The 18,598-nt window shown below is 44.8% G+C and overlaps 1 protein-coding gene across 1 annotated transcript in view; it reads left to right on the top strand.

Moving 5' to 3' along the window:
* The window catches only part of plppr3a (phospholipid phosphatase related 3a), a 286,508-nt gene that overhangs the window by 133,627 nt on the left and 134,283 nt on the right, over window positions 1-18,598 (top strand). The gene's annotated exons all lie outside the window — the stretch shown is intronic.

The following is an 18,598-nucleotide window of genomic DNA, read 5'->3' as shown; positions in this document are numbered from 1 at the left end:
ATACTTTATACATTAACGATCTAGATGAAGGAACTGAGGGCATTCTGGTTAAGTTTGCAGATGATACAAAGACAGGAAGAGAGACAGATAACATTGTGGAGGCAGGGAGGGTGCAGAAGGATTTAGACAGGTTAAGAGAGTGGGAAAAGATATGGCAGACGGAGTACAAATTGGGAAAGTGTGAGGTTATACACTGGTCGGAAGAATAAAGGCATGGACTATTTTCTAAACGGGCAGAAAATTTAGAAGTCTGAAGTGCAAAAGAGACTTGGAAGTTCTAGTCCAGGATTCAATTAAGGTAAATTTTCAGGTTCAATTGGTAGTTAGGAAGGCATTGTTGGCATTTATTTCAAGAAACACCCCAGGGATGTACCTCTGAGGCTTTATAAAGCTTTGGTCAGATCACCTTTAAAGTTAGCAAGTTTTGAGAAGATTTGCGGCTCAGGTTGAGGTTCTAGATGTAAGTTTTTTCGCTGAGCTGGAAAGTTTGTTTTCAGATGTTTCCAGGTGACATCATCAATGAGCCTCTGGTGAAGCACTGGTATTATGACCCACTTTCTATTTATGTGTTTAGGTTTCCTTGGGTTGGTGATGTTATTTCCTGTGGCGATGTCATTTCCTGTGGTGACGCCCTTTCCTGTTCTTTTTCTCAGAGGATGGTAATGGGGCCCAAGTCAATATGTTTATTGATAGCGTTCCGGTTGGAATGCCATGCTTCTAGGAATTCTCGTGCGTATTTCTGTTTGACTTGTCCTAGGATGGATGTGTTGTCCCAGTCAAAGCGGTGTCCTTCCTCATCTGTATGTACAAAAGGAAAACAACAGCAAATTGCTATTCCTAGATGTCACAGTAGAGTGAATAGATATTTCAAACCAGCATCTACAGGGAAACAACACATACGGACCAAATACTAAACTACAGAAGCAATCATCCCAATACCCACAAACGAAGCTGCATTAGAACATTATTTCAATAAGCCATCACACACTGCAGCACTAAGGAACTATGAAGAGCAGAGGAAAATCACCTATAAGCGTATTCAAAAAGAATGGGTAACCAATGAACACAGTCCGCAAATTTTTCAGCAACAAACTCAAACAAGCAGACAAAATGTATCCAGAAATCCTAGCCACTCTTCCCTACATCAAAGACATTTCAGAAATACTCAGATTACTCAGAACTCTTGGCATCATGGTAGCCCACAAACCTACCAACGCACTTAAACAGCAGCTAATGAACCTAAAATACCCTATGCAGCCAACAAGCAAAATAAATGTCATTTACAAAATATCTTGCAAGAACTGTAACAAACACTACATTGGACAAACAGGCAGAAACTAGCCACAAGATGCAGGAACATCAACTAGCCACAAAAAGACATGACCCACTATCACTAGTATCCTTACATACAGATGAAGAAGGACACCACTTCGACTGGGACAACACATCCATCCTAGGACAAGCCAAACAGAGACACACATAAGAATTCCTAGAAGCATAGCATTCCAACCTGAACTCATGGTATATATTGGCACCAATGATATAGCCAAGAAATGGATTGAGGATCTGAAAAGTGACTACAGAGAGTCAGGTTGGAAGCTGAAGAGCAGGCCGAATCGAGTAGTGATCTCAGGTTTGCTACCGGTGCCACAAGATAGTGAGATGAGGAACAGTCAGTGAATGCAGCTTAACACATGGCTGCGAGACTGGTGCAGAAGGGAGGGCTTCAGATACCTATACCATTGGGATGTCTTCTGGGGAAGGTGGGACCTGTACATGAAGGACGGGTTGCAGCTGAACTGGAGGGGCACAAATGTCCTGGGTGGGAGATTTGCTTGTGTGATTCGGGAGGGTTTAAACTAGATTGGCAGAAGGGTGGGAATCACAGCCACATGTCTGAGAGGGGGGCAGTTGCAGATGGGGCAGTGACAGGATGTATTGAATCTATAAGGAAGGTTTCTCATGCGATGAAACGAAGGGATTGGTTAAAGTCTGCCTGCTTTAATGCAAGGAGTGTCCGAAATAAGAGTGACGAACTTAGAGCATGGATTAGTACTTGGGGCTACGATGTTGTGGCCATAACAGAGACGTGGGTTTCACTGGAAGAGGAATGGTTGCTTGTTGCTCCGGGGTTTAGAATGTTTAAAAAGAACAGGGTGGGTGGAAAAATAGGAGGGGGTGGAGCATTGCTAATCAGAGAGTGCATCACAGCTACAGAAATGAAGGTTGTTGAGGACGGTTTGTCTCCTGAGTTAGTATGGGTGGAAGTTAGGAACAGCAAGGGAACAGTCACCTCATTGGGGGTTTTCTACAGACCCCCTAATAGCAGTAGAGAGATTGAAGAACTCATAGGCAGGCAGATTCTGGAAAAATGCAGAGGGAGCAGAGTTGTTTTTATGGGTGATTTCAACTTTCCCAATATCGACTGGAACCTCCTAAGTGCAGATAGTTTGGATGGAACCGTTTTTGTCAGGTGTGTTCAGGAGGGTTTCCTTACTCAGTATGTAGACAGGCCGACAAGGGAAAGAGGCCATCTTGGATTTGGTGCTTGGCAACGAGCCAGGACAGATGTCAGATCTTGTGGTGGGAGAACACTTTGGTGACAGTGATCACAACAGCCTCATATATAGCATAGCCTTGGAGAGTGAAAGGAGCAGTTACCACGGGAAGATATTTAATTGAGGAAAAGGCAATTATGACACTATAAGACAGGAGTTGGGAAGTACAGCAATTGTTCCACAGAAAGGGCACAGCAGGTATTAGATTAGATTACTTACAGTGTGGAAACAGGCCCTTCAGCCCAACAAGTCCACACCGACCCGCCAAAGCGCAAATCACCTGGACCCATTCCCCTACATTTACCCTTTCACCTTACACTACGGGCAATTTAGCCTCACCAATTCACCTGACCTGCACATTTTTGGATTGTGGGAGGAAGGCAGAGCACCCGGAGGAAACCCACACAGACACGGGGAGAATGTGCAAACACCACACAGAGAGTTGCCTGATGTGGGGATTGAACCCAGGTCTCTGACGCTGTGAGGAAGCAGTGCTAACCACTGTGCCACCGTGCCGCCCACAGATATGTGGAGACTGTCTAAGGAGCAGTTGTTGCAAGTGATGCATGAATTTGTTCCTCTGAGACAGATAATAAGGAGTAAGATTAAGGAACCTTGGATGACGAGAACAGAGGAGCTTCTTGTCAAAAGGAAGAAGACGGCTTATGTGAGGTGGAGGAAGCAAGCTTTAGAGGATTACAGGCTTGCTAGAAAGGAGCTCAGAAATGGACTGAGGAGAGCCAGGAGGGGACATGAAAAATGCTTGGCAAGAAGGATTAGGGAGAACCCAAAGGCATTTTACTCATAGGTGAGGAATAAGAGAATAATCAGGGAGAAGGTAGGGCTGATCAGGGATAGCGGAGGGAACTTGTGTGTGGAATCTGAGCAGATAGGGGAAGCCCGAAATGAATTTTTTGCTTCAGTTTTCACCAAGGAAAGGGAACTTGTTATAAATGAAAACTTAGAGGAACTGGGATAAAGTCTTGACCAGATCAAGATTGATGAAGTTGATGTGCTGGAAATTTTGGAAAACATTAATATTGATAATTCCCCAGGGCCAGACCAAATTTATCCTAGGCTGCACCGGGAAGTGAGAAAGGTGGTTGCTAAGCCGCTGGCGAGAATCTTTGCCTCCTCACTCTCCACGGGAATTGTACCAGAGGATTGGAAGGAGACAAATGTTGTTCCTCTTTTCAAGAAGGGTAATAGGGAAATCCCAGGCAATTACAGACCAGTCAGTCTTATGTCTGTGGTCTGAGGGATAAGATTTATGAATATTTGGCAAAGCATAGCATGATTAAAGACAGTCAGCATGGCTTTGTGAGGGGCAGGTTATGCCTCACAAATTTTATTGAGTTCTTTGAGGAGGTAACAAGACAGGTCAATGAAAGTTGAGCAGTGGATGTGGTGTATATGGATTTCAGCAAGGCACTTGATAGGGTTCCCCATGTTAGACTCATTCATAAAGTCAGGAAGTATGGGATCCAAGGAGATTTGGCTATCTGGATTCAGAATTGGCTGGCTGACAGAAGGCAGAGAGTGATTGTAGATGGAAGGTATTCTGCCTGGAGGACAGTGTTGAGTGGGGTCCCGCAGGGCTCTGTACTTGGGCCTCTGCTCTTTGTAGTTTTCATAAATGACTTGGATGAGGAGGTTGAGGGGTGCGTTAGTAAATTTGCAGATGACACAAAGGTTGGAGACGCCGTCGATAGTATAGAGTGCTACTGCAGGCTGCAGCATGACGTAGACAGGATGCAGAGGTGTTCCGGCTTTCATTAACAGGGGGACCAGGTTTAAGAGCCGCGAGGTTTTGCTACAGCTCTACAAGTCCCTGGTGAGTCCACACTTGGAATATGTGTACAGTTCTGGTCACCCTACTATAGGAAAGATACAGAGGCTTTGGAGAGGGTGCAAAGAAGGTTTACCAGGATGCTGCCTGGACTGGAGGACTTGCCTTATGAAGAGAGGTCGAATAAGCTCGAACTTTTCTCTCTGGAGAGAAGGAGAAAGAGAGGAGACCTGATTGAGATGTACAAGATAGATAGAGGAGAGGAATAGATAGAGACAATAGCCAGAGACTTTTCTCCAGGGCAGGATTGACTGGTACGAGGAGTCATAGTTTGGTATAAAGGAGTCATAGTTTGGAGGAAGGTATAAAGGAGACTTCAGAGCTAGGTTCTTTATGCAGAGAGTTGTGAATGCATGGAATGCGTTGCCAGCGGTAGTGGTGGAAGCAGAGTCTTTGGGGACATTTAAGTGACTGCTGGCCATGCACATGGATAGCAGTGAGTTGAGGGGGGCGTAGGTTTAGTTATTATATTTTACATTAGAATTAAACTTTGGCACAATTTCGTGGGCCAAAGGGCCTGTTCTGTGCTGTATTTTTCTATGTTCTATGTTCTATGTTCTATCAACAAACACATCGAGTTGAACCCAATTTCCCACCCTCTGCAAAAAAGAACAGGAAATGACATCACCAAGCCAAGGAAGCCTAAACACATAAATAGAAAGCAGGTCATAACACCAGTGCTTCACCGGAGGCTCACTGATGATGTCACCTAGTATGGTGATGAAACATTTGAAAATGAACCTTCCAACTCAGCGAGCAAGCTTACATCAGCACATTTAAAGTATTGTGAGCAATTTTGGGCCATGTCCCTCAGGAAGGATATACTGACCCTGGAGAAGGTCAAAAGGAGTTTATGAGAGTGATCCCAGGAATGAAAGGCTTAACATATTGAAACACCTAAGGACTCTGGGTCTATACCTGATGGGAGTATTAATTGAAACTTACAGAATACTCCAAGGCCTGGACAGAGTGGACATTGGGAAGTCTTTTCCATTAGCAGGAGAGACTGGGACCCGAGAGCATTGCCTTAGGGTAAAGGGAAGACCCTTTAGAACGTAGGTGAGGAGAAACTTCTTTCACCAGAGAGTGGTGAATCTGTGGAATTCATTGTCACGGAAGGCTGTGGAGGCCAGGTCATTGAGCATGTTTAAGACAGAAATAGATAGCTTCTTGATTGTCAAGTGGATCAAAAGTTATGGCAAGAAAGTGGGATAGTGAGGTTGAGAAACTTATCAGCCATGCTTGAATGGTAGAGCAGACCCAATGGGCTGAATGGCCTAACTCCTGCTCCTATGTCTTATAGTCTTATGGCATTATACAAGTAAATATCAGGCAGGAGGAATGTTTAAGAACCACATTAGGTGGCGAAGCCAGATCCTAGAGGTATTTAGCAGTGCAAGTCTATGGTCTGTTACTGGCAGAAACAGCAGCACAACAGAAATGTGGAGGTTGTTTAGGAAGCAACTGCTGACAGTGCTGGAGAGGTTTGACCCACTGAGGCAAGGAAAGGATGGTACGTTGAAAGAACCTTAGGTGACAAGAATGTGGAACATCTAGTCAAGAGGAGGAAGGAAGCTTACTTAAAGTTGAAGAAGCAAGGATCAGACAGGGCTTTAGAGGGTTACAGGGAGCCAGGAAGGAACTGAAGAATGGACTTAGGAGAGTGAGAAAGGGGGCATGAAAAAGGTTAAGCTGGTAGGATTAAGGAAAACGCTAATGTGTTCTACATTTATGTGAGGAAGAAGAGGATGGCCAGAGGAAGGGTAGGGCCGATCAGGGAGGAGCTTGCGCCTGGAGTTGGAGGAAGTAGGGGATGTCCTTAATGAATACTTTGCTTCAGTATTCACTACTGAGCGGGACCTTGATGTTTCTGAGGTCAACGGGAAACAGACTGATATACTAGAACAGGTTGATGTCAGGAAGGAGGATGTGCTGAAAATTTTGAAAAACATAAGGATAGATAAAGCCTCTGTGCCAGACAGGATATACCCGAGGTTACTACAGAAATCAAGGGAAGAGATTGCTGCCCTTTGCAATGATCTTTGCATCCTCACTGTCCACTGGATTAGTGCCTGATGATTGGAGGATAGCAAACGTTATTCAAAAAAGGGAATAGGGATAATCCTGAGAATTACAGATCAGTCAGTGGAAAATATTGGAAAGGATTCTGAGAGACAGGATTTATGATTATTTGGAAAAGCATGGTTTGATTAGAAATTATTCAGAAATGCCAGTGTTGGACTGGGGTGTACAAACTTAAAAGTCACACAACACCAGGATATAATCCAACAGGTTTAATTGGAAGCACTAGCTTTTGGAGCACTTTTCTTGAAGGGGCAACACTCAGAAAGCTTGTGCTTCCAATTAAACCTGTTGGACTATAACCTGGTGTTGTGTGATTTTTAACTTTGATGAGAAATAGTCAGCATGACTTTGTGACGGGTAAGTCATGCCTCAGAACCCTTATTGAATTATTTGAGGATGTGACAAGACACATTGATGATGGTAGAGCAGTTGATGTATGTACATAGATTTTAACAAGGTGTTTGATAAGGTTCCCCATGGTAGGCTCATTCAGAAAGTAAGGAGGCATGGGATAAAGAGAAATCTGGCCATTTGGATACAGAATTGGCTGGCTAGTAGAAGACAGAGGGTGGTAGTAGATGGAAAGTGTTCACCCTGGAGCTCAGTGATTTTCAATAGGGATCTGTGCTGGGACCTCTGCTGTTTGTGATTTTTATAAACGACTTGGACGAGGAAGTGGAGGAGTGGGTTACTAATTTTGCCAATGACACGACGGTTGGTGGTGTTGTGGATAGTGTGGAGGGCTGTTACAGGTTGCAACGGGACAATGAAAGGATGCAGAACTGGGCTGATAAGTGTCAGATGGAGTTCAACCTGGAAAAGTGAGAAGTCATTCACTTTGGAAGGTCGCATTTAAATGCAAAATACAGGGTTAATGGCAGGATTCAATGGGAGGAACACAGGGATCTTGGGGTCCATGTCCATAGATCCCTCCAAGTTGCCACCTAATTTGATAGGGTTGTTAAGAAGGCATATGGTGTGTTGGCTTTCATTAGCAGGGGAATTGTGTTTAAGAGCCACGAGTTTATGCTGCAGCTCTATAGAGCCCTGGTTAGACCACACTTGGACTAATGTGTTCAGTTCTAGTCACCTCATTATCGGAAAGATGTCGAAGCTGTAGAGAGGGTGAAGAGGAAATTTACCAAGATACTGCCTGGACTTGAGAGCAGGTCTTCTGAAGAAAGGTTGAGGAAGCTAGGGCTTTTCTCATTGGAGCGAAGAGGTGACTTGATAGGGGTGTACAAGATGATGAGAGGTATGGATAGAATGGATAGCCAGAGACTTTTTCCCATAGCGGAAATGTCTATCACAATTGAACATCATTTTAAAAGGAAGGTTTAGGGGAGATGTCAGAGATAGGTTTATTTAAACAGAGAGTAGTGAGTGTGTGGAATGAACTATCAGCAGTGGCAGTAGAGTCAGATACATTAGGAACATTTAAGAGACTCTTGGATAGGCACATGGATAATAGTAAAATGAAGGGTATGTAGGTTAGTCTGATCTAGTCCTGTCAGGGTGAAAGGGAAGGCTGGTAACTATAGGGAATGCTGGATGACTAAAGAAATTGAGGGTTTGGTTAAGAAAAAGAAGGAAGAATATGTCAGGTACAGACAGGATAGATCGAGTGAATCCTTAGAAGAGTATAAAGTAAGTAGGAGTATACTTAAGAGGGAAATCAGGAGGGCAAAAAGGGGGCATGAGATAGCTTTGGCAAATAGAATTAAGGAGAATCCAAAGGGGTTTTACAAATATATTAAGGACAAAAGGGTAACTAGGGAGAGAATAGGGCCACTCACAGAAAATGGGGGGGATACTAAATGAATATTTTGCATCAGTATTTACTGTGGAAAAGGATATGGAAGAAATAGACTGTAGGGAAATAGACGGTGACATCTTGCAAAATGTCCAGATTACAGAGGAGGAAGTTCTGGATGTCTTGAAATTGTTAAAGATTAGATTAGATTAGATTACTTACAGTGTGGAAACAGGCCCTTCGGCCCAACAAGTCCACACCGACCCGCCGAAGCGCAACCCACCCAGACCCCTACATTTACCCCTTACCTAACACTACGGGCAATTTAGCATGGCCAATTCACGTGACCTGCACATCTTTGGACTGTGGGAGGAAACCAGAGCACCTGGAGGAAACCCACGCAGACACGGGGAGAATGTGCAAACTCCACACAGTCAGTCGCCTGAGGCGGGAATTGAACCCGGATCTCTGGCGCTGTGAGGCAGCAGTGCTAACCACTGTGCCACCGTGCCGCTCACCATTCAGGTGGATAAATCCTCAGGACCTGATCAGGTGTACCCGAGAACTCTGTGGGAAGCTAGAGAAGTGATTGCTGGGCTTCTTGCTGAGATATGTGTATCATTGATATTCACAGGTGAGGTGCCGGAAGACTGGAGGTTGGCAAACATGGTGCCACTGTTTAAGAAGAGTGGTAAGGACAAGCCAGGGAACTAATAATCAGTGAGCCTGACCTCGGTGGTGGGCAAGTTGTTAGAGGGAATCCTGAGGGACAGGATGTACTAATAATAACATCTGTTGTGGCAAGCAGGTAAGTGCTGAATTTTGCTTGTATTATTTAGACACAGTTTTTGTTTAAACAGTTAGCTTTAGAGGGATGGCAGTGAAGGCAGTGCAATGTTCCTCCTGCAACATGTATGAGGTGAGGGATGCCATCGACGTCCCTGCCGATTACACTTGCAGGAAGTGCACCCACCTCCAGCTCCTCCAAGACCGTGTTAGGGAACTGGAGCTGGAGTTGGATGAACTTCGGATCATTCGGGAGGCAGAGGGGGTCATAGATCAGAGTTATAGGGAAGTAGTAACTCCAAAGATGGCAGATAGATGGGTTACAGTGAGGGGGACTGGGAGGAAGCAGCCAGTGCAGGGACCCCCTGCGGCCATTCCCCTCAAGAACAAGTATACCGTTTTGGATACTTGTGGGGGGGATGACTTACCAGGGGTAAGTAACGGGGCTCAGGTCTCTGGCACGGAGCCTGTCCCCGTTACTCAGAAGGGAAGGGTGAAGAAGAGCAGAGCAGTAGTAATTGGGGACTCGATAGTTCGTGGCACAGATAGGTGGTTTTGTGGGAACGAGAGAGACTCACGTTTGGTATGTTGCCTCCCAGGTGCAAGGGTACGTGATGTCTCTGATCGTGTTTTCCGGGTCCTGGAGGGGGAGGGGGAGCAACCCGAAGTCGTGGTCCACATTGGCACCAACGACATAGGTAGGAGGAGTGCTGAGGATGTTAGACAGGCTTTCAGGGAGCTAGGTTGGAAGCTTGGAGTTAGAACAAACAGAGTTGTTGTCTCTGGTTTGTTACCCGTGCCACGTGATAGAGATTCGAGGAATAGGGAGAGAGAACAATTAAATGCGTGGCTTCAGGGATGGTGCAGGAGGGAGGGGTTCCAGTTTTTGGATAACTGGGGTTCTTTCTGGGGACGGTGGGACCTCTATAAACAGGATGGTCTACACCTGAACCTGAGGGGAACCAGTATCCTTGGGGGGAGGTTTGCTAGTGCTCTTGGGGGGGGTTTAAACTAACTCGGCAGGGGCATGGGAACCCAGATTGTAGCTTCAGGGTGCAGGGCCTGGAGTGTAGGGAGGTGAGGAACATGGCATCAATTTCCAAGGAGGGTGCCTGTAAACAGGGAAGTGGTTTGAAGTGTGTATACTTCAATGCAAGAAGTATACGAAATAAGGTAGGTGAACTTGCAGCGTGGGTTGGTACCTGGGACTTCGATGTTGTGGCTATTACGGAGACATGGCTAGAACAGGGACAGGATTGGCTGTTGCAGGTTCCGGGATTTAAATGTTTTAGTAGGTTTAGAGGTGGGGGTAAAAGAGGGGGAGGTGTGGCATTGCTTGTCAAAGATAGTATTACAGCGGTGGAAAGGACGATGGATGAGGACTTGCCATCTGAGGTAGTTTGGGCTGAGGTTAGGAATAGGAAAGGTGAGGTCACCCTGTTAGGAGTCTTTTACAGGCCTCCTAATAGTCCTAGAATCATTGAAGAAAGGATTGGGAAGGTGATTCAGGAGATGAGTGACAGTAATAGGGTGGTTGTTATGGGGGACTTTAACTTTCCTGATATTGATTGGGAAAGCTATAGCTCAAGTTCGTTAGATGGGTCAGTGTTTGTTCAATGTGTGCAGGAGAGTTTCCTGACACAATATGTAGACAGGCCAACAAGAGGTGAGGCCATACTGGATTTGGTTCTGGGTAACGAACCAGGCCAGGTGTTAGAATTAGAGGTAGGTGAGCACTTTGGGGATAGTGACCATAATTCGGTGATTTTTACACTCGTGATGGAGAGGGATAAGTGTGTACTACAGGGCAAGAATTATAGCTGGGGTAAGGGAAATTATGATGCGGTGAGGCATGACTTAGGATGTGTGGCTTGGAAAAGTAGACTCCAAGGCAAGAGTGTAAATGATATGTGGAACTTGTTCAAGGGGCAACTATTGAGTGTCCTTGATAATTATGTACCTGTCAGGCAGGTAGGAAAGGGTCGTGCGAGGGAGCCGTGGTTTAATAAGGAATTGGAATCCCTTGTTAAATGGAAGAGGGCGGCCTATCTCAAGATGAGACGTGAAGGTTCAATTGGGGCGATTGAGAGTTATAGGGTAGCCAGGAAGGACCTGAAGAGAGAGCTAAAAGCAGCAAGGAGGGGACATGAAAGGTCCTTAGTAGATAGGATTAGGGAAAACCCTAAGGCTTTCTATAGGTATGTTAGGAATAAAAGAATGACTAGGGTAGGAATAGGTCCAGTCAAGGATAGTAGGGGGAAGTTGCGTGTGGAGGCGGAAGAGATTGGGGAGACACTGAATGAATACTTTTCTTCAGTATTCACTCAGGAACAGGGCATTGTTGTCGATGAGAATACTGAGGCACAAATAAGTAGAATGGATGGCTTTGAGGTATGTAGAGAAGAGGTGTTGGAAATCCTGGAAAAGGTGAAAATAGATAAGTCCCCTGGGCCTGATGGCATTTATCCTAGGATTCTCTGGGAAGCAAGGGAGGAGATTGCAGAGCCATTGGCCTTGATTTTTATGTCCTCTTTGTCTACAGGAGTAGTCCCAGAAGACTGGAGGATAGCAAATGTGGTTCCCTTGTTCAAAAAGGGGAGTAGGGATAGCCCTAGTAACTATAGGCCGGTGAGTCTCACTTCTGTTGTGGGCAAAGTCTTAGAGAGAATTGTAAGGGATAGGATTTATGCACATCTAGATAGGAATAATGTGATCAAGGATAGTCAGCATGGTTTTGTGAAGGGCAAGTCGTGCCTCACAAACCTTATTGAATTCTTTGAAAAGGTGACGAAGGAGGTTGATGAGGGGAAAGCGGTAGATGTGGTATATATGGATTTTAGTAAGGCGTTCGATAAGGTTCCCCATGGTAGGCTACTGCAGAAAATACGGAGATATGGCATTGAGGGTGAGTTGGAGGTTTGGATTAGGAATTGGCTGGATGGAAGAAGACAGAGGGTAGTAGTTGATGGCAAAGTTTCTTCATGGAGTGCCGTCACTAGCGGTGTTCCGCAAGGATCTGTTTTGGGACCATTGCTGTTTGTCATTTTTATAAATGACCTGGAAGAGGGGTTAGAAGGTTGGGTGAGCAAGTTTGCGGATGACACGAAAGTCGGAGGAGTTGTTGACAGTGAGGAAGCATGTGGCAGGTTACAGCAGGATATAGAGAAGCTGCAGAGCTGGGCAGAAAGGTGGCAGATGGAATTCAATGTAGCTAAGTGCGAGGTGATTCACTTTGGGAAGAATAACAAAAAGATGGGGTACTGGGCTAATGGTCGGATACTTGGTAGTGTGGATGAGCAGAGGGATCTTGGTGTCCATGTACACAGATCTCTGAAAGTTGCCACCCAGGTAAATAGTGCGGTGAGGAAGGCATATGGCGTACTGGCTTTTATTGGTAGAGGAATTGAGTTCCGGAGTCCTGAGGTCATGATGCAGTTGTATAAGACTCTGGTACGGCCGCATCTGGAATATTGTGTGCAGTTTTGGTCGCCATACTATAGGAAGGATGTGGAGGCATTGGAACGGGTGCAGAGGAGGTTTACCAGGATGTTGCCTGGTATGGAAGGAAAATCGTATGAGGAAAGACTGAGGCACTTGGGGCTGTTTTCACTAGAGAAAAGAAGGTTTAGGGGTGACTTGATTGAGGTGTACAAGATGATTAGGGGGTTAGATAGGGTCGACAGTATGAACCTTTTCCCGCGTATTGAGTCGGGTATTACAAGGGGGCATAGCTTTAAATTAAGGGGGGGTAGATATAGGACTGATGTTAGGGGTAGGTTCTTCACTCAGCGAGTCGTTAGTTCATGGAATGCCCTGCCAGTAACAGTGGTGGACTCTCCCTCTTTATGGGCATTTAAGAGGGCATTGGATAGGTATATGGAGGATAGTGGGTTAGTGTAGTTTAGGTGGGCTTGGATCGGCGCAACATCGAGGGCCCAAGGGCCTGTACTGCGCTGTATTCTTCTATGTTCTATGTTCTATGTATTTGGAAAGGCAAGGACTGATTCGGGATTGTCAACATGGCGTTGTGCGTGGGAAATCATGTCTCACAAACTTGATTGAGTTTTTTGATGAAGTTATAAAGAAGATTGATGAGGGCAGAGCAGTAGATGTGATCTATATGGACTTCAGTAAGGCGTTCGACAAGGTTCCCCGTGGGAGACTGATAAGCAAGGTTAGATCTCATGGAATAAAGGGAGAACTAGCCATTTGGATACAGAACTGGCTCAAAGGTAGAAGACAGAGGGTGGTGGTGGAGGGTTGTTTTTCGGACTGGAGGCCTGTGACCAGTGGAGTGCCACAAGGATCAGTGCTGGGCCCTCTACTTTTTGTCATTTACATAAATGATTTGGATGCGAGCATAAGAGGTACAGTTAGTAAGTTTGCAGATGACACCAAAATTGGAGGTGTAGTGGACAGCGAAGAGGGTTACCTCAGATTACAACAGGATCTTGACCAGACGGGCGAATGGGCTGAGAAGTGGCAGATGGAGTTTAATTCAGATAAATGCGAGGTGCTGCATTTTGGGAAAGCAGATCTTCGCAGGACTTATACACTTAATGGTAAGGTCCTCGGGAGTGTTACTGAACAAAGAGACCTTGGAGTACAGGTTCATAGCTCCTTGAAAGTGGAGTCGCAGATAGATAGGATAGTGAAGAAGGCGTTTGGTATGCTTTCCTTTATTGGACAGAGTATTGAGTACAGGAGTTGGGAGCTCATGCTGCGACTGTACAGGACATTGATTAGGCCACTGTTGGAGTATTGCGTGCAATTCTGGTCTCCTTCCTATCGGAAAGATGTTGTGAAACTTGAAAGGGTTCAGAAAAGATTTACAAGGATGTTGCCAGGGTTGGAGGATCTGAGCTACAGGGAGAGGCTGAACAGGCTGGGGCTATTTTCCCTGGAGCGTCGGAGGCTGAGGGGTGACCTTATAGAGGTTTACAAAATTATGAGGGTCATGGATAGGATAAATAGGCAAAGTCTTTTCCCTGGGGTCGGGGAGTCCAGAACTAGAGGGCATAGGTTTAGGGTGAGAGGGGAAAGATATAAAAGAGACCTAAGGGGCAACCTTTTCACGCAGAGGATGGTACGTGTATGGAATGAGCTGCCAGAGGAAGTGGTGGAGGCTGGTACAATTGCAACATTTAAGAGGCATTTGGATGGGTATATGAATAGGAAGGGTTTGGAGGGATATGGGCCGGGTGCTGGCAGGTGGGACTAGATTGGGTTGGGATATCTGGTCGGCATGGACGGGTTGGGCCGACAGGCTGTACATCTCTACGACTCTATGACTCTAGAGTAGGATAAAAGGCTGGCACAATATCAATAGCCGAAGGGCCTGTACTGTGCTGTACTGTTCTATGTTCTATGTTCATTCTAGTGAAGCCCTGCTGCTTGATCAAAGAAATAAAAGAAAGATTTGGATTTACTAAGGATAAGCAATACATGTTGGGCCAGCCAGTGACATCCATCTTTTGCAATTGATTAAAAAAGGAAGCAAAATCAGGCATTGTTGAGAAAACTCAGCAGTTCTGCCAGCATCTATGAAGAGAAAGCAGAATTAATGTTTCAGATCCAGTGACCCTTCTTCAGAACTATTGTAGCCAGGAAGAGATAGGTATATTCACGAGAGAAGGAGTGGTGTTTGGGGAAAGAGTAAACAGAGATGGAGCATAGACAATGAGAAATATAGCTGGCCAGACAAAGGGATGGGTAAAGGTCAGCATGGAGAATGAATAGCTGCTAATGGGAAGTGTTACTGGCTGACAATTGGTTGTTTGTGGTAGCAGCCCATGTGATCACAGGGTCTTGTGTGCAGAGGTTGAGACAAGAACATAGGAGAAAGTGCTCAAGCCTTAAAATGATTAAACTCAATATTGAGTCTTGAAGGCTCAAGTGGGTGCCCAAGTGGAAAACGAGGTACTGTTCTTCCAGCTTGCACTGAGCTTTCCTGGAGCACTGCAGCAAGCCTGAGACAGAGATGCTGGCCAGGGAACAGGGTGGGGTGTTGAAGTGGCAGGCAACTGGAACTTCAGGATCATTTTTGCAGACACAATGTAGGTATTCTGAGAAGCTGTTGCCCTGTCTGCTTTTCATCTCTTCATTATAGAGGTATACAGTGGACTAGATTGACTGAAGTGCAGATAAAGCGCTGCTTCACCTGGAAAGTGTACCTTGGGCCCTGGATAGGGAATATAAAATTCCCTAACATTTCAAAATGTCCCACTGTATTCGACTGCTCAGAGGTTTTTCTCAAAATGGATTGTGTGACTTTGGAACTCTTGGAACTCAGGAGGAGGTAGAGACGAGGATTTTAAGTATTTTAAGATTTGTGTTAAAGAAAGGAACTAAAAGTTGTTGGGAGTGGATAGGAATGCTGTTGTTGAATTGCAGAATAGGTTCGAAAGACCAAATAGCCTGCTTCTGTTGCCAATTCATATCTATATTCAGATGTATTTACCTCAGTATTCATGAAGTGCAATCTCTGTAGTAATGCGGGAAATGAAATATCGAATTTTCATCCAGCAAAGATTACCAAACAGCAATTAAATAAACCAGCAAACTACTTTTCAGTGATGTCGAGTGTGGTAAATACAGACTAGACACAAGATGGAAAGCCCTGCCACCCCAACTTTCTGCTCAAGAGGCAGCCCCTTAACTTCTAAAGGGAATTTTCCACCTGCTGTTCTCTGGGGCAGGTATCTGACAGGTGAAATCACTGGAATGGGGAGTGAGAGATGTGATGAATCTACTCCCATAATATTTGATGAAAAACACTCCTTTGTTTAGGGTGTGAGTTTGCTGTCTTTCCCAGTGATAACTGCAGAATTGAACATCAAGTACTAGATGGTGCAAGGCCTGGCATTGCCAATCACTGGTTTAGATTCCTCTCCCCAAGACCCAAAAATCAGTTGGGATAATCAGCAAATGGGAATTGATTCCGATTTCCATCAACATGCTCGTTCTATCCTCTATGAATGTCAAACTATTCATGTCATTGCTGAAAAACTTGATCTGTCCTCACCTAGATTTCTATTAGTTATCCTCACTGATCTATTCCAATGTTGATCCTGGAACAATTTGAATGTATAAGATATCTCCTTAGTTATGAGTACATTCAAAAAACCCGTCTCTCTCAATGTATCTCCAACTCCTGACCTTCATGTCTCCTGCCTTTGACATCCTGTACATGTTGATCTCCTCTCTCCCACTACCAATGCGAGCCTTAAAATCATACCTCTGACCAAAACTTTCCTTCCTCTCCTCTTAAGAAGCCATGACTTGAATGGGAACTTGTAGGTGGTGGTGTCCCCATACATCTGCTGTCCTTGTCCTCCTAGCTGGTAGAAATCAAGGGTTTGCAAAGTGCTATAGGAGGAGCCTTGTGAGTTAGTGCTAAACCTCTTGTTGATGGTACATACAGCAGTACCACAATTTACTCTTGCTAAACTGTGTCTTGAACTGAAATACTATTGAATAATCCAAATAATTTAAGTTAAGCTACATTTTTTTCTGCAAAGCTGACAATTTGCAAAAGCCAGCTGATGTTCTTGCATCTAACAAAGTAATGAGGATTTTTTTTCTGAACTGGTTTGGAACCCACTACCTAATAACTTCAGAAAAAGAATGGGATAGATAATTAAAGGGAACAGATTGTGGAGTAAAGATTTGGAAAGTGGAATAAGTTTGAAAGCTCTATCAAGGAGATAGCACTGGTCTGATGGACAGAGTGGCTTCCTTCCTCACAAGATCATTCTGTGACTCAGCAGCATCTGCTTCACTTCAGTTAAGAGACCAAGTAACAGATAGACGAGTTAATCACACAGAGTGCCTCATGGGAATTCTTAGTATTACAAATAACAAGTTTAAAATAAACCTACTGACATTCCAGAAAAGGAAAGCTGGAGGAGGTTGAAGCATAAACCTAGGGGTAACATTCCTGATTAACTCAGGAGGAGCAGCAGAGGAATCCAGGCAGTCTAAAGTAAAATAGACCAATGTAAATGACTGCAGAATTTGTAATGTTAGTTGCATCTATCTCTCACATTTACTGCCAAACAATCCCCACTCGCAATATTAACCATGACTCCAGGTTAGATTAGATATTTTCCACCAACTGTGCTGCTCAGGAGCCATTCAAAACATCATGCTTAGTGCCTAGATTTACCTGCGTTCATCATGTATCACCTTGTAACGGTGGTGACCAGCCATTACTTGAAGCCAGACCCTTCTCTGTTTCTACTCCTGCTACTGTAATTTATTTAAATTGTGTTTAAATCCATTTGAAATTGGTCTAAATTCTGTGGAGTACAACAAATCCGGACACACTGAGAAACTTTAATTGACTGCGGGTCACTGGTCGTCTGTGCTCAGGGCAGATTGAAGCAGTTCAATGAAGCCAATTAAAAACTAAGACCAACAGCATTGCATCAGTCAGCTGAAGGATGACTTATTCCGTCTGAAGACAGTCCTCAATGAGATACTCAATACCAGTCACTAACTGATTGTTATCGATTCCATAGCTTTATTGTGCTGACCAATTCGAGATTTGAAGTTCAGGTTTTAAACTCAGAAAAACCAATGGAACGTCAGTCTTATTCTGGCTGTTTTACCAATTGTAGCTCTGACAGAGACTCCTTAATACCAGAACAGGAGAGACAGCTTTTCCTTAGAGGATATTTATACTTTCTTCTTTATTTTAGGGGAAGCACGATGGCTCACTGCTACATCATGGTGCCAGGGACCTAGATGTGGTTCCACCCTCAGACAACTGTCTATGTGGGATTTGCACATTCTCCACGTGTCTGCATGGGTTTCCTCCAGGTGCTCCAGTTTCTTCCCACAGTCCAAAGATGTGCAGGTTAGATAGATTGGCTATGGAAGTGCAGGGTTATGGGGATGGGATAGGCTGTTGTTCGAAGGATCAGAATAGCTTTGATAGGCCGAATGTCCTGCTTCCACACTGTAGGGATTCTATGATTTGCTAACTAAACTGTACTTTGTTACATATCTAAGTTATATACATGTGATTAGTGTATGGACCAAAATTAGTGGCCACATTTCTTATCTGAGTGAGGACAATACTCAATGGATATGAAGCAAAGCATGACATTCTCTGGCTGTTTGAGCAGTCCCACCAATGGAGGGTATGGTTACACCTGGCAAGGCCTTCAACCCTGGTGTTCCCTCCCGAAACCTCTCCACTCCTCTAGACTCTACTTTTGTTTAAAGGTGTTTCTTAAAACTGACCTCTTTGACCAATTAAGCTTCTGAACAATACCCTATTCCTCCCCCTTCAGCTCATCCTCATTTCTCCCCTTCCCCCATTACCCCCTCGCCCACTCTGCTCCCTTTCTGCCCTCACCCGCTCCTTACTTCTCCAATCATTTCTCATTTCCCCCAAACTCTCTCCATATTTCTCACTTCAACCCCTCATCCTTTCCCCCACACCCTCTCCTCAATTGCCCCTCACCCCCTCATTTCTCCCTCATTTCCCCTTACTTTTGCCTAACTCCCTCATTTTTCCCCCATTCCATCCTCATTTCTCCTCCTCATTTCCCCTTGCCC

Source organism: Chiloscyllium plagiosum, unplaced genomic scaffold (genome assembly GCF_037043375.1).
Source record: "Chiloscyllium plagiosum isolate Xiang-an unplaced genomic scaffold, Cpla_swu_hap1 HiC_scaffold_28, whole genome shotgun sequence".
Lineage (NCBI taxonomy): Eukaryota > Metazoa > Chordata > Chondrichthyes > Orectolobiformes > Hemiscylliidae > Chiloscyllium > Chiloscyllium plagiosum.
The sequence above is the reverse complement of the archived record's forward strand: the minus strand, read 5'-3'. Positions and strand labels throughout refer to the sequence as shown.